The sequence below is a fragment of the Octopus bimaculoides genome, chromosome 5 (assembly GCF_046866305.1).
Source record: "Octopus bimaculoides isolate indiv1 chromosome 5, ASM4686630v1, whole genome shotgun sequence".
Taxonomy (NCBI): domain Eukaryota; kingdom Metazoa; phylum Mollusca; class Cephalopoda; order Octopoda; family Octopodidae; genus Octopus; species Octopus bimaculoides.
The window spans coordinates 127,949,176-127,966,890 of NC_142932.1; the positions used below are offsets into that span (position 1 = coordinate 127,949,176).

General features: G+C 37.6%; 1 long non-coding RNA gene across 1 annotated transcript; it reads right to left on the reverse strand.

Moving 5' to 3' along the window:
* Positions 1-308: 308 nt before the first annotated feature.
* On the reverse strand, positions 309-14,227 carry LOC106880406 (uncharacterized). Its single transcript, XR_001410738.2, has 3 exons — positions 14,006-14,227; positions 2,971-3,059; positions 309-815 (listed from the first exon to the last, which is right to left on the reverse strand). It is a non-coding gene; the product is annotated as an uncharacterized LOC106880406 (long non-coding RNA).
* Positions 14,228-17,715: the final 3,488 nt, after the last annotated feature.

Genomic DNA, 17,715 nt, shown 5'->3' on the forward strand with positions numbered 1-17,715 from the left:
GTTAATGGCTAGCATTCATTGTTTCTCTTCAATCTACATGCGTATGTCTGTGTGTGTTGAACCTGGAATAACATGTGACATGCATGATCCATTGTAGTCATCATGAAAGATGGAATACAACTTGTTTGATAGAAGTAAGTGGGTGCTACAAACATCAACCGACATGCGTAGGAGTATCGATGGAGCCATGAGACAATGATGAGTATGTTATTTGTGCACTATTCCTTGCGTCGGGATCACCAGTTGTACGAAGAACACAGGAGAAGGTTCGAGATTTTTGACAAACAAAATTTTTATTGTTCCTGTAAAAAAAAAAGCTAACATTATCGTTACTACGAACGACAATGCATCGAGAGAGTTTCCAATGTTGTTGTTCTTGGTGTTGTTGTAGCAGGAGTTAGTGTGCTAAACTGCTTGTAATGTTCTTTGTGTTGTCAGTTGTTGTCTTCCGTCGTTGTTGGCCATCTCATATGGCATCTGTCAGTGCTCTTTGTCAGGTAGTTAAGATGTACGGAATATACACTGATGGATAGGCTCAGAGAAAAAGGCACGAAAAGATGGTATTGTTGCTGGAACCAGTTGTAGGCGAAGTCGTGATTGGTCAGATTTTGTTGGTCATGTGGGTAATCTTCTAGCGAACCGCGACATCTGATTTAGTGACCTGGCTGTTGAACATTCCCGCTACATGTAGCAGGAAGTAACATCTAATTACACCAGTTCTTGAGCAAGAGCACTGATACGATGGATGACATACACATCTAACTCTCACTAGTATTAAACAGTGGACATTGAAATGCAGTGGTTGATGGTGATGTCTATATAATAGAAAGAGATAGAAACTAGCACGAAGGTCAAATCTGTTGTGTGTGTGTGTGTGCAAGAAAGTTAGTCTTATATAAGTTCATATTTGCTTTTATGTATTTTTATATGTCTGCAAGTACAAATATTAATCACGTTCACACTGTGGTAGCCAGAACTAGAAGATTAGCAGAAGAAGAAAGAATTACTTTTAATTTTTTCTCTCGTCTTCTTCCTCTTCACTCTCCCGACTCTCCTGTTTCTTCTCTTTCGTTTATTAATATTACATTGAAAATAGCAATAAAATTAGTTTATCTGCCACACCTGATGTGGCAGATAAGCACATATGATGTGGTAGATAGGTAGTAACATAACCAGTCACCCCACAAGGTGTGAATAAATACAAGTCAGAAAAGAAGAGATATCGTAGTTTTGTGGTGGTTTTAGTTTTCCTTCTTGTTCAGTCTGTCATTCGTATTATTTCATCCTTCACATTTTCCTATTCATAAAACCAACCACATATATTTGGCCACGAATGTGTAATGTTAATTAATGCTCCAACGGTTGCATCGATGATGGTCCCAGTTGATCCAATCAACGGAATAGCCTGCTCATATAGTCAACATGCAAGTGGCTGAGCACTCCACAGACACACGTACCCTTAACATAGTTCTCAGGGAAATTCAGCATGACACAGAGTGTGACAAGGCTGGCCCCTTTGAATTACAGGTACAGCTCGTTTTTGCCAGGTGTGTGCAGTGAAGCAACATAAAATAAAGTGGAAATTACTATTTGTAAATCTCAGAACGAGAGATTTTCAGCAACAGTACTTTGGAGTAAAGATTGTTTGCCAACATAACATGGCAGTCCTGGTTTAGGAGGAACGTTGCTGTAATTTAGCCCCAGCTGGCTATACGACATGATCTGTGTCTTTATATTTTCAAACAAGGGCATCCAGCACCCCCACTCAGCTCAAAACAATATCTGTGTATAGCGATTTCCGAGTTATTTCTCTTCATCAGCACAGAATAATTGATTGAGTAGAGGTGAATTCTTTATTATGATTATTTCAATCAGTACATAGATGAGACATTACAGGACAAAACAATTACAAAAAAGTTACGATGAGTTCGAATGTAAGATTTAAAATTTTAATTTAATATATATGATTTACTTGACTTTTAAAATGACCTTTTTTTTTTTTAACAAAATAAAATAAATAAAGGAAGCAAGTTCTAACTTCATACCCGGCAGCCTATAAGGCCTAGCAACTAACTGGGTTACTGACACCCTCCTTTCTCATCATATCCTTCCAACGTTTCTCATACTCTCCCAGCGGCGGGGTCTTCCTCTTTAACCCCATCTTGCTCTTCAGATGGTATCTGAAGCTCTGATCATTTCAAGGGGAAACGATATTATTGTGAAGGTCAGTGGCTGCCATAGTAAAAAATAGTTTTTTTTTCTTTCGTTTCAAAGAGATTAAGGTGTTTCTACATCGTCAGATACATCGACAAAGTAACAGAACAACTAAAGTTAGAAAATTACTATTTGCAAATCTCACAACGAGAGATATTCAGCAACAGTACTTTGGAGTAAAGATTATTTGCCAACATAACGTGGCACTCCTGGTTTAGGAGGAATGTTGCTGTAATGTCTCCTGGGGCTAAACTACAGCAACATTCATCCTAAACCAGGACTGCCATGTTATGTTGGCAAATAATCTTTAGTCCATGAAATAAAGTGTCTTGTCCAAGGAAGAGACACGCCGCCAGGAATCAAACTCATGTCCTTATGACTACAAACTGAATACTCTAACTACTAAGTCACGCGCCACCCCACATGCATGTACTTACATATCCATACACCTATCGCTTACCAGTCATTTCCTTTTCATCAGAGATTTTGTACTAACCTGAGCAACATAACATTTGCTAATGTAACCGAAGTCATAAAATAAACCTTGATATAAGCAAAGCCATTAGTAAAGGAAGATAAAAGTTTAGAAAGACTCTCAACTTTCCTTGTTTTTATGCTCTGCACGTGTGGTTCGGTGTGATGTGGAATGGCTTGCAGATACAGCCTGGCTTGATATGTGTTGCGCAATAGGTTGTAGTCAGAGAAATAGTTAAATGCTTTAGTTAGCATGGGATAAATGCATGACTAATTATTTACCTGATAGCTGTACGTATTAAATTCTGCTTTCCACCACCTCCCGAGGGCCCAGCACGGCCTCTTTTACATTCAATTGGATTCATTTGAAACTGAAATAACCGGGAAATAACATTAATTTTATTTCATCTGAAATTAAGTAGTTCAACATGAAAAAGAAAAAGAGAATATTTTTTCATTTCTTTTCCATCGGAAAAGGGTAGACATCCATAGTAAGGGTGCCCCACTGACAAAGATCTCTAAAAAAAATCAGGTAAAAGAAAAGGTGGCGATAATCAACACTTCGCTTCACCCCTAATTCTTAGTGGATGAGAAAACCTTTATAAAATCAATATCTTTTGAGTAGAGTCAAAGAATTGCATTATTTTAAATATTTACCTGTAGTGTTTGGTTATGACAAAGACTACAGGTGTTAGTTTATATAAAACATTTATTGCTAAATCTTTTTTTTACAAGGCTTCGTGAGAACACAAACAACGTCAATCTTATATGAACATCGTATTTTAGAGGTGCCGCAGGTTTACGCAGATAATTAATGATTAAGTCGACCTTTCATATCGCTGCAAAAACATTCAGCTGCTTCGATTTCTTAATCCATCTACGAGTTGCTCTAGAGCTGTGAAAAACAGTTATGAGGAAAATCACGGATTTGAGTATGAAGCTGTGAAAACAGCTACGGGAGATGAATTCATGGGGGACCGTAACGAAACGGGGTCCCAACCCCCTCTGGCTTCCCACGCCAAAAGGCTCTGTCTATAAGCCCGTCGCTGAAAGAACTTTCTGGAACTTATCACGTGAAAAATGAGTTTTGATTGGCTGAAACTGGGGTCTGCATGCATGACAAACTCGCGATTTACATGTGATTGCAAAATGAGAGTTGCGGTCAACTGCCATATACATCTTCGTGAACCTTGAATTTTGTATTTCTGATTCAAACCAGTATCGTTGTTTGAAACAGCTAAACGTCCATCAGTTCTTTTTCTCCAGTCTTAACTTCATTCATACCTTTTTGGTAATTTTCATTTATTGTTGTGGTCCTATAAATCCTTCCCATATTAACCAATTAAGTCCCAGAGTATTTAAATTTCTGAATATTACTTTTAAATTTTTACAGATGATTGAAAATAGGTTAAAATGAAAAAATAATTATTAAAACTCCTTTACTTCAAGTAAAAATGGAAATGCTGGGTGTCCTATAAATAGGACACCGAGACAATGTGACATAGCTTATTCAATGTTCTCATTTAGTGTCCTATTTATAGGACAGTGGCACTTAATGGGTTAAAGAAATACGACTGCCTGTGCACCTTTCTTCATATTGTGCTACATCGATTCCGATTCTTACAATCACAGCAACGATTAAAATTAAGATAAAGGAATGGTAACAGTAGGATGTCCTGACAGAATTGAAATAGGAAGACAAAGCGAACCTGGAGATTGTAGAAAACAAAAGGATGGATCGGATGCCAGAAATAGCATTTAGCAGCGGAGAGAGCAAGGGGCGTGGGAGGGGGAGGAATGAAAGGTATTAGGGTGAGTGTGGGAGAGAAAAAGTGTGTGGGAGGGTTGTTAAAACAATTTAGTTGGATGTTTGTGGGTATGTCTTTGGATTATAAATCTTTGACAGAGTTTATTGGAACATGTGAGTGTGTGTGTCGAAATATAAGGAAGCAGAATGTGTATTCATTGTCGCCAATGTGCATGTCTTTTCGTCATTGCATGTCTATGTTTATTTCCATCAATCGTGTGTGTGTATGTGTGCATGCATACTCATAAACACACACACAATCACATATGCCCAGACGGTTAAAGAACGTTTTTATAAATACGCAGAAAACTGAACATTAACTGGTCAGATATTTTTAATGTACACACACACACACACACACACACACACACACACACACACACACACACACACACACACACACACACACACACACATAGTTGAAATTTATAGAAAAAGAAAAGACAATGACAGGTGTACGAACAACAAGCAGATGTATTGGTTTGACCCTCGAGAAAATGAAGAAGTCTTTCGTGTTTCGAGCGTACGCTCCTCGGCAGAAAGGAATAAGAGAAAATAAACAGAGAGAATTAAAAAAAAAGAAAAAAGAAAACTTGTAGATTTAGCGGTCAAGCATGGCGAATGATTAGAAAACAAAAGGAGAAAGAAGAGGTTGAAAGAAAGGGAGATAATAAAGATAATAAAGTGCTAGTGATTCCAAATGAAAGTGTGCGTATATGTGAGAATGGTGTGTATGAATGTATAAGTGTGTGTGTGTGAATAGGGGCTAGTGACTCTGACGTGTGTGGGTGTGCGTATGTGTAAGTGTGTGCATGTGTAAGTGTGTGCATCTGTAACGTGTGACTGCTCATATAGTGGTATGTGTGGTGACTATTGATGATTTGTGTGTTGGTGTGTGGATATATATATATATATATTATACAAGGGGTTTAGTTCCCTGATGAGTTACCCTGTGTAAGTGCTATAATTGGTCATCTGTTATGTTCTGAGTTCACAGTTGAGGCTGGAGCTATGGATATCATATTAGCAGGTATTTATTAGAGGATAAAGGACAACAAAAACCCAAGGCAGGATGAGTATCTCAAGTCATTTAAAATATTTAAAATATCTAAAATATTTCAGGTATTTAATATTTAAATATTTAATTAGAGTAAGTATACATACATACATACATATATTATGTATGTGTGTGTGTGTGAGTGTGTGTGTGTGTGAATGTGTGTGTGTGTGTACAGGGGGAGGTGTGTAGGCTAGAGAATAAGGTGTTGCACTAACAATGACAAGATCATGGTTTTAATTCACAGACCGAGTGGTGCATTGCATTCTTGATCAAAACACTTCATTTCACCTTGCTCCAGTCCACTCAGCTGTAGACTGGTCCAACCTGCAGTGGACTGGCATCCCGTTCAGGGAGCGGGAGTGGGGGCGGGGTAGTGTTGTGATCTCAGTTATACGAACATGCGTACTTACATACATACATGCACACATACCTACACACACACATACATACAAACACACACTCATACACACGCACATGCTCTCATACACACACACACGTATGTGAGAGAGAGATTCTTTCGATAGAGAAGGCTGAGAACATTGCTGAGAGTGAAAATAGAAACAAATGGGAAAAGAAGGAAGGAAATAAAAATGCTAAAAATGGAATCAAAAGAAATGAAATGGTTTTATGATGCCATTTGTTGAGCAAGGTAGTCTTTCGTTAGTATAATATGCTTCAAAAAATAAGTATAGACCACCCCATTGGTGTATCATATGAAGAATAGAATTGTCTTTCAAGAAGCAGGAGTATCTTCTATAAACAGAAAATTGGAAAACTTTGAATATCAAATTACAGCCCAACCTAAGCCAGATGTGATTCAGCATCTTGGTTTAGGTTTCTTGGGGTTTTATAAAATATTTTTTGAAAAAATGTAATTTTATCAGGTGCCATGGGGACAAAAATGTTTATCTTGAATTCTAAGCATTTTCCAAATAGGAAAGGCCCAGTGGGTCAAAGAGTTATAGAAATCTTTTCAAAAAGAGAGAAATCAATTGACATAAAGCTTCAAGCTTAAATTACATCAGCAAAAACAAAAATGGTAAAATATTCTCTGCAGAATTCTCAATTGCATAAAAATTTAGCAAAAAAAAAAACAAAAACAAAAAAAACCTTGCATTACATGGTGATGAGGAATTCTAAGAACAGGAAGCGGAAAACAATTCTGGAAATTTTGGTTGGGGTTAAGAAAATTGTTGGCAAAAGTTTAATCTTGTCATGGAAGCATATCTCCATTATGTGGATAAGAAAATGGCAAGAATATCATATTTCTCTCCATCAGAGCAAAATGAATAAATCCAACTGATGGATTCCACTGTTTGTCACAAATTGCTGTATGGCCTTCGATGATAAAGGCTAAATATCTTTGGCCTCATGGCTGGCTTTATTCAAGATCAAGTAAATCACAAGCAAATGTCTGGAATGGTTTGTTATGACGATATCGCTTTGAAAAAGAAAAGAATTTTTATAAAAAGAGTCTTTTCTGAGATTTATCCACTTAAATCAAAAAAGCTGCTGAAAACATGGAAACAATTTTAGACGAACTTATCAGAATGAAAACACTTTGTCAATGATGCGTCTATGACTGTTTATAAAAACGATTTTCTGCAAAGGATTGAGGAAAATGCAGCAGAGCTATTTTTGTAAACTGTAAAAAGTTTTCTATTTGGTTGGAACAGTGCATGCTGCCAACCATCATGTGTTGATGATAATTCTTTTCATTGGCATTCAGTTGCTTTCATCATTGTTTCCTGCTTCATTCTTTGTTAGCAAAAGTTGAAAGATACCATATCAGTGGTTGTCAAATCTGAATCTTAACTCGATGGAATCTCAGAACAGCGACTGTAAAATGAATTTATGAATACTTTGATATCATGGAACTTTTGTAAAGCATGGTTGGGGATTAAAGTCAAAGATAAAAGGGATGAATCAAATTTTCATATTTAATTTCTTCATTTTGCCCATATTGCAGAATAAAGTTTTTATTTGTATTTGAAAGCTTCTCCAAGATTATACGATGAGCTTTCATAATGTAGCTTGTGAATAATTAACCAATGAATTAATTGCAGTTGGGTTGAAATTACATGAGGTCGCCTGACTGGCTCCTGTAGGATTTTCGAGCGAGATCGTTGCCAGTGCCCCTGGACTGGCTTGTGCGGGTGGCACATAAAAGACACCATTTCGAGCGTGGCTGTTTTCGTGCGGGTGACACGTAAAAGCACCCACTACACTCTCTGAGTGGTTGGCGTTAGGAAGGGCATCCAGCTGTAGAAACTCTGCCAAATCAGATTGGAGTCTGGTGTAGCCATCCGGTTTCACCAGTCCTCAGTCAAATCGTCCAACCCATGCTAGCATGGAAAGCGGACGTTAAACGATGATGATGATGATGATGATGAAAATGATTTTGAAAAAAAGTAAATAGCAAACATGGAGACAAGGATATCAACTATGAAAGAATAAAACTATTGATGTTTTCCATAATGAAACGGAAGAAATATATTAGTTTAAATTTTGGCACAAGGCCAGCAATGCCAGTGGAGTCGGTATGTCAATCCCATCAGTCACAGTGTTCAACTGGTACTTGTTTTGTTGACCCCGAAATGGTGAAAGACAAAATCAATCCTGGCAGCATTTGAACTCAGAATGTAAAGTTAGCAAAAATGCTGCTAAGCTTTTTACTTAACACCATAACAATTTTGGCAGCTCCCCCACTTAAATGGAAGAAGCATGCATTGATGTCCCAATATATTTTGAAAGTAAATGGAAGTCTTAATTTCAATATGGTCGGAGTTTTTGATAAAATAACATCAAATTAGAAACAACTACAAAACAATCCAAAACTACCCACATTTCACAATCTGAAACTACCCATATTTCACAATAAGCAGCAGCAGCAGCTGCAAATTGATTAAAAAAAAAAGTTGTGGCATTGAATGGGTGAATGTTTTCAAAAGAGTTTCATTTGGGATTTTAATTCCTGGAACTTCAATATTTTGTGTAATGAATATTTTAGTGTAGTGAATTCTAAATAGAAAAATAAATATTTGGTTGAATTACAAAAAGAACATCTTTTGAGATATTTTGACTTATAAGATAATCGTTTAGACTTTTGAAAGAAAAATGACCTCTGTGCGTGAGTGTGAATATGTGTGTGTGTGTGTGTGTGTGTGTATAAACACAAGAGCCATCCATTTCCCTTGAATGAGTATAGGTTAGTGACATGTAACATGTTTTTGCTGTTTTGTTTATTGTTTTAGGAGGCCTTGTAGTGATGAACAGACTTAGACACTCTCTTTGACTTGCTCACCTTCTGACCCAGTGTGACATCCAAGATGTGACAGCTGGAGGAAGAGAGAGGGAGGGAGAAAGAGAGCGAGAGAAAGAGAGATAAAGAGGGAGGGAGGGAGAAAGAGAGCGAGAGAGATAAAGAGGGGGAGGGAGAAAGAGAGCGAGCGAGAGAGAGAGAGAGAGAGAGAGAGCGAGAGAGAAAGAGAAAGAGAGAGAGAAAGAGAGAGAGAGAGAAAGAGAGAGAGAGAGAGCTGCACCATATCTTGGCTAACACTTATTTTCGGTTGAAAAGACTGGAGCGAGTTCAAGTGAAGTGCCATGCTCAAGAAGATGTGTGTGTATATGTGGGGTGGGGTGGTATCAATGAAGAGAGAAGGTGAGTAGGAGTGAAGAGAGGAAGTAGGCATCAGATGAAGAGAGAAGAGGAGAGGAGTTGAGCGTGTGTGGTGCAAAGGAGCAAAGAGAGAAAGTTTTAGTAAATGACCAGTAGAGCAGAAATGGTGTGAGACTGGAGTGTCATTGCCAAGTCTGATGTCGTGGAGGTGCTCCACGAACCAGTCAGCCAAGTGGCATCCTGTTTGACTGATGTACAGAGAAGGGCAGAAAGAGCAGGAGATGCAGTAAATGATGTTGCTAGAAGTGCAGATAAAGGAGTTGGTGATATGATAGGGATGATGATGGGTGCCTGTGAGGATGGTGGTGTTGGAAAGGTAGGGACAAATGCAGTAGTGTGGGTGGGAGCAGGGAAACGAGCTAGGTTGGGAGGTGGGGTTAGGAAAGAAACTGTGGACAAGGAGGTTGCGCAGGTTGTGGGCACATTGATATTGATGATATATATATATATATATATATATATATATATATATATATATATATATATATATATCATCGTCATCATTTATTGTCCATTTTCTATGCTGTTGACTGTTCTTTGAGCCACTTCTTCACTACAGTTTTCACTTCCTCATTACTGGACTATCATCTCTTCGGCCCCATGAAAGAGGGTTTGAGAGGCAAACAATATTCCAGAGACAAGGAAGAGAAAACTGTAGTAAAGAAGTGGCTCAAAGAACAGTCAACAGAATTTTACGGGGCAGGGATACATGCTCTCATTCGAAAGTGGAACGTTGCTGTTGAGAGAAACGGTGACTATGTTGAGAAGTAGGGATGTGATCCACAGAGGACCAGCTTCATTTTGATGTATGATACATGTTCCTGTGTTGGTGATTATACCTGTCCTAAACAAAATGGCATTACTTTTTTTGACTCACCCTCGTATATTCCTGTTCCTATAATGCAGCCTAAATATGAAAGGAACTATGAGAACTATATACAAGCCCTTATGGTGTAGCATGGGGTGTGTAGATTGCACAGAGTGGCTGTTTTATATATATATATGTTTGCTGTAGTCAAAGGTAGGTTACATTTAAGGAAGGAACAACCAATCTGGCTGTCACCCAGGGTGGCCAAAGCTCATGCTGCAGCATTGCATGCCCCACCAGAATGCATGACATTATGCCTGTTTTGTTATCTTTTGTCTCTTATTTCAGTCATTAGACTGTGGTCATGCTGGGGCAACACCTTGAAGGGTTTTTTGTTAAATGAATCAACCTTAGCACTTCTTTTTCTTTCTTTTCTTTCTAAGCCTGGTACTTATTCAATCAGTCTCTTTTGCTGAACCACTAAGTAACAAGGATGTAAAGACACAAACATTGGTTGTCAAACGGTGGTGAGAGACAAACATGGACTCTCTCTCTCACACACACACACACACACAGACACGCACACGCACACACACGCACACACGCTTACACACGCACATGCACACACACACACACACGCGTATATGATGGGCTTCTTTCAGCTTCTGTTTAAAAAATCCACTCACAAAATTTTGATCAGCCTGAGGCTTTAGCAGAAGAGACTTGTTCAAGGTGCCATGCAGATTGAACCCAGAACCCTGTGATTGAGAAGTAAGATTTCTACCACTCAGCCATCGCTATGCCTGTGTATTTCTGCTGCAAAGTTGTGAATTTACTGTGGTGGTTATTCGAGCCTGTTGCCATCCGCTTTTGCTAGAAAAGGATTATCTGTGCATGAAATGTTTATTCGTGCTGGAAGCATCTTATGACCTGTCTACGTTTATCTTGAATCACCAATTTGAAGACAAGTGGAGAGCAATTGAGAGGGATTTGGCTGCGTTCCCTGCAAGTTGATAGAGTCTGCAGACGTTTCCTGTCTATCTTGGATCCATCATCATCATCCAAATCACCACCACCACCATCATCATCATCATCGTAATTATCATCATAACCACCACCACCACCACCACCACCACCACCACCACCACCACCACCACCACCACCACCACCACCAACAACAACAACAACAACACCACCACTGCCACCGCCACTGCCACCGCCGCCGCCACTGCCGCCGCCGCCATTTTAGTGTCCCAAAATGTTAGCGGTCACTCCACCATCTCACTGGCCCAATCTTTTCTCTGTTTGATGTTGGCTGGTTGAAGAAATGGCTTCCTTCTTCCTGCTCTGCCATAGTAGACAACTTTGTGGAGATACCTGACAGCTGTTCTGGGATTGTCATCAACTTGTTCTGCTATGTCAGAGGCCTTGCAATTAGGATTATCCTCCACACTTCACCTAACAAAGCAAAGGGTCCTGTCAGAGGGCCCTGGTCGACCTGGGCAAGATGATGTGGACTTCTTCCCCTCTCTGGTGAATTGCACAATTGCCCTATTAACTGAAAGTGGGATCCCAAGGTTTTCTGCGATTTTACGCTAAGTCCACCTCCATATTAATCCACAATATGGCCGCTTTGAAATTTGGACAGTTCTAAGGATTCTTTTGTAGGTGGCATAATTGAAAAGTCAGATATAGAATCTGAAACATAAAAATGTCCATTAATAAAAAATATAAACCATTTCAAGTTGAAATAAACATAAAACAATGTTTTATAGTGTATCTATTTACTTCTGCCATAGCTGAGTGTATATATATATATATATATATATATATATAACAATCTTCCTTCAGTTTCCATCCACGAATTCTATTCACAAGGCGCTTTGGTTGGCCCAAGGCTATAGTAGAAGCTAATTATCCAAATTCCAGAGAGTGGGACTGAACCCAGAACCATGTGCTTGGGAAGCAAGCTTCTTACCACACAGCCACACCTACACGTATGTGTTCACACATACAAGTTTCCACTATATACAGAACAAAATCATACACTGAACATTTCTGTGCAGGATTATCACCAATGGGATTAGGAAATTTTATTTTCTAGATTTAAACTTCTAAAGAATCACCTTGGCAACGAAAGGAGACAACAGCAATTGAATCATTCCTTTATGTAAATTTAAAATCAGTATCCTCACTAACCGAACCGTTCACTAATTATAAATCAATTTTTCCTAATGAAATGCTGTAGCTTTCCGAATTGGAAAACTTAGTTTTAATGTGTTAGAGTGAGAGCATTGAAGGGTTTCGAACATACAATGCTTTGGTTAGGGGCCTCAGATATACTTTAAGCAGCCATGCCAATGAATTCCAGTGTTAGGTACAAATGGTTTCAGATGCTTGGTACAGAAGAATTTTCACACTCAAACAACTTCAAGTTTGGAAACTTTAGAAAGAAATCTTTCCATTTATGAATTTATTAAATCTAAATCCATGAAATGCAAATGACATATGCAGAGGGGGTTCATTCATTTGTTCATTCTACTGTTTAACAATTTGCATTGAATTTATCCTCGAGAATATGAGTGGAAAAACAAGATTAAATGAACACTGTTTTCCTCGAATTAATTTTATCAATTTTAAAATTGAAATAAGAGAAATACATATGAAATTATATATAGCAGCAGTCTTCAGCACAAATGGAAAATAGTGTTTACATACATACATACACACACAGACACATACATACATACATACATACATACATACACACACACAGACACATATATACATACATACATATATACATACATATTTTCATATGTACATACATGTACATGTACATACATACAGATATACATATGTGCATATGTACAAACATACACACATTTATACACATATATGTGTCTATATACACACATACACACAAACATGTGCATATGTACATTATACATATTAGATAAATATATTTCTCTTTCTCTTGCTCTCTCTTCACTACACACACACACACATACATGCACACATACATACATACATAAATATATGTGTGTATGTGCATGCGTGTGTGTGTGTGTATATGTGTGTGTGCATGTGTGTGTGTGTGTATATATTAAATTAAAATGTTCACATGAAGAGAAACATAAAAAGGAAGAAAAATGAACAAGACAGGGAGGTGGGAATTAAATCTACATTTCATTTTACACATTCACAATATTTAACATACTTATGTCATTTCAACTAAAAGCAATTTGACCTCTTTACATATAAGGTCACAGAAATTGTCTCTGGAAGGTTAAATAATTTGGAAATAAAAAATAAAACTAATGGTAATCACAGGAGAACGACTATGTCTATTTTTTATCGGAATAAAATAATGAATGTTTTACATATATGTGTTTATCACACTAAAAACTCATGTGTGTGTGTACGTACATATATACACATATACACAGACAAATACCTATACATACACTTTTACTCTCTTTCTCTCTCTCTCTGGCTGTCTTACACACACACACATGCACACATGCACATATATATACAGACAGGACACACACACATATATATATGTGTGTGTGTGTGTGTATATATATATATATATATATATATATATATATATATATGTATATATATATATATATATGCATATATGTATACACACACACACACACACACACATATATATATATGTAACACACAAATATAATGATATAATATGACATATAATGTTCTTCAAAACACAAAAGCTGCATCTTGTCTCTGATTTCCTGTGGAAGAGAAAAAATGGAATAAAGGATTATGAAAGGAATTGAAATAAGAAGACATTTGTATAAGTAGTAGCAGCAGTAGCAGCAGCAGCAGCAGCAGTAGTAGTAGTAGTAGCAGTAGTAGTAGTAGTAGTAGTGGTAGTAGTAGTAATTAACAACAATATAATCGCTGGAAAACAAAATATTGACAGTAACCTACCATTCTTTTGTTCCAATAGAATTTTTGAAATGATTCTTTTTATACTAAAACTAAACTCCAAGAATTCATATTGTATTCTATTTGCTGTTGTTGTTGTTGTTGTTGCTATTAGTTTCCTTTTAAATCATGTTTTGCTTCTTCAACTGTGGTAGGAAAAAGTAAGAGAGAGAGAGAGAGAGAGAGAGAGAGAGAGGGAGAGAAAGAGAGAGATGGTGAGAAGGAGTGAAAGTGATTATCAAAAGAGAAATAAATAATGAGAAAGAGAGTGAAGAAAATGGTGGCAGATAGAAGGAAGCTGAAGACGGCTTAAATATTCTTCTCTTGCTTCTGTCGCTATAGTTTTGCTGTTTTGCTTTTGTGAGTTTTAACTAAATTCCAAGATTTACTGCATCTCGTTGAATTAGTTGTTCTCAGCAAAAATTTTCACGATTGTTATTATTTCTGTTATTACTTTATGTTTTTTACACTAATACTTCTTTGGTCTCAACAAAAGTATTATAAACATACGGATGAAGGATTTCTAGCCTGGAACAATTGTCTGTAGATAGAAATTATACAAAAGAAAATTAAAATTAAATCTGAAATTAAAGTAGAAGTTAATTACTTTCCTAACAATATATGAAACCTTGGCAACAATATGTTCCAACCTGGTGACCGTTTGTCTGGAAAGTGATAGCATCTTATCAGAGGAGTAAGTGGGGTGTTAGAAAAGGAAGAATGGTCGGAACAAATATTAGTTACTAAACCAAGTTATTATTGACGATATCAAGGAAAAGAAAGTTCTTAAAGATTCACGGATTATCATAAAGCCTTTGATATCATACCACACTTGCGGTTAGTAAAGTGGCACTCCGTCAGTTACAATGATGAGTGTTCCAGTTGCTCCGAGCGATAGAACAGCCTGCTCATAAAATTAGCATGCAAGTGGATGAGTACTCCACAGGCAGGAGTACCCTTAACATAGCTCTGAGGGAGATTTAGTGTGACACAGAGTGTGACAAGGCTGTACCTTTGAATTATAGGTACCCCTTGTACACTATGGACACACAAGAGGTGCAGTGGAATAATAGGAAGGTTATCATAGAAAGTAGCGTTCATATGTGAAAGATGCACAGAAGCCATACATGGGGAATTGATTTTCTCAAATGCCTTGGAGGCTCATTAGAGCTTGTGGACAATTTCTGTTACCTAGGGGATAAGATTAGTAGGATGGATAGAGAATGTAATAGCTAGAATAAAAATAGGATGGATAAAATTTAGAGAGCTTTTACTTCTGATGGCAACCAAAGGTTACTCTCTCCCCGCGTGAAAGGAAGGTTGTATGACGCATGTATATGAACAGCAATGCTATGTGGTAGTGAAACACGGGCCCTGAATGCAGAGGACATGTTAAAGGCTAGAGAGAAATGAAGCAAGTATGCTCCATTGGATGTGCAATGCCAGTGTACATGTTCAACAGAGCACTAGTGTATTGAAAGAGAAGTTATGTATAAGAGGAATTAAATGCTGCATGCAAGAGAGAAGATTGTGCTGGTTTGGTCATGTGATATGTATGAATGAAGACAGCTCCATAAAGAAGTGCCAATCTCTCAAAGTGGATGGAACATGTGTAAGTGGGAGACCCAGGAAGACATGGGATGAAGTACTGAAAGATGATCTCAGGACACTGAACTTTTACAGAGGAGATGACAAAGGACCAAGACCCATCCTCCACAGCAGAAGAGTTAAGACCATTCCCCCTGGTGAAGGGGATTAGCTTGCAAGAACCCTGTACCAGTGCCACATAAAAAGCCCTTATGCCAGTGCCACGTTAAAAGCACCCACCACACTCTGTAAAGTGGTTGGCATTAGGAAGGGCATCTTCCAGCCATAGAAATCAAGCCAAATGAGACTGGAACCTGGTGCAGCCCTGGCCTTGCCAGCACTGGTCAACCTGTCCAACCCATGGAAAATGGGCTTTAAAGGATGATGATGATGATGATGATGATGATGTGGAGGAGGAGGAGGAGGAGGAGGATGTACAACTCATTTTTGTCAGCTGAGTGGACTGGAGCAATATGAAACAGAGCGTCTTGCTCAAGGGCACAATGCACTGCTGGGAATTGAACTCCCAACCTTACAATCATGGGCAGCTGAAATACCCTAACCACTAAGCTGTGCATCTTCACACCCATGGGTAGTAAAGACCTTCCACACCAACAACACTACAGTGGAATGTGAGCCATTTTTATGAAGTTGGATTGGTAAAAGAATATTGTTCTTGCATTGGACAAAATGACTTGCAATATTTGCCGACGTTTTTTACATTCTGAATTCAAATTCCACTGAGGTTGAAATTTGCATTTTTTTATGTTCAGAATCAATTTAATTGCTACTGGAAAAATGGATTTCTGTGGAAACTGTATGTGATGTTTGTTAATTTGATTGAAGCTTTTGTTTGTTTCCCTGAGATGTGTTTTAGATAAAGTTTTCCAAGTTTATTGGACAAAAAGTTTAAAAACAACTGAGCCATCTTTTATTGCATGGTAGCCACGACTCTATAAAGATGTGAACTGTGTGACACCTTTCCTTTCACCTATGGTACAAAGCGGCATGTATTCCTATAGTTTTAGGGTTGTTCTGCTGTGAGAATATTAAGAACAACACAATATATCTGCTTCAGACATATTGAGGGAGATAAACGTTTCCTAATCTAAGCATGGACCACAAATGCATAAGAAATAAATAATGCTTTTGGAAAAGACCAGATTTCCTATGCTTGGTAGACAAATCCGTTTCTGTTTAACAGAACAGACTGGAGGAGAACCTGAGGCAGATGGATAAGCAACAGATTCTGGAAATATTTGTGCTTAACTAGAATTACAAAGTCTGAGAAAAACAGATTGCAGGTGGGTGATGAGAAACAGACTAATACAGCAGAGAGGTGGGCTTCGACATAGAAATACACATTTACCACCCACTGATAAACATTGAAGGAACTCTCAACAAAACCATTATGGATGCTTCTAGCAGATGTAGGTTTGGAATGATTAACTCATACATAACAGGATTTGCACTTATATGCACACATTATAATTGCAACAGTTGATGCCAGGGGACTTGATACAGGAAGTTTCTAAAATAGCAGCATCCAGAATAGTAGAAAACCTAAGCTAATGGCATTTTTGAAAATGGTAATAAACACGTCTTCATTATGTAGCTCTTGTGGTGCAGTGTTAATATTGTTCTTTTTTTACCATTTTCAAAATACTTTTTTCTATCTAAGAAAATTTTTCAACTGTTTCTTACTGTGCATTTAGCAGCTAATAAAGTGGCATTCATTATACCATATCACTATTTCTTATTTATCATAGTCCTCTGCTATTTATGTAATAAACGCATTTAAAATTTTACTTGACAATAGAAAATTCACCAAAATGGCACCTCCAATCCCCGAGGTTGCTGTTATTCAGGAAGTGTACTCTATGAGTAGGCTTCATTAGCATTTTAACGAGAATTACTGCTGAAGGTTTATTTGCTGAAGTTTTGCTTATGACTTGAATAATCACTGTAGATCCCAAAATTCTTCCAGCTGTTTGATATAGCGAAATCAATAACACCTAATGAAATATTGTAAGCATCTATAAAAGACAGAAAGAAAAGGAAATACTACTCTCGACCAATTCCAAATGATGACAATTTCATATTCTTAGCATAACAAAAACTGCACT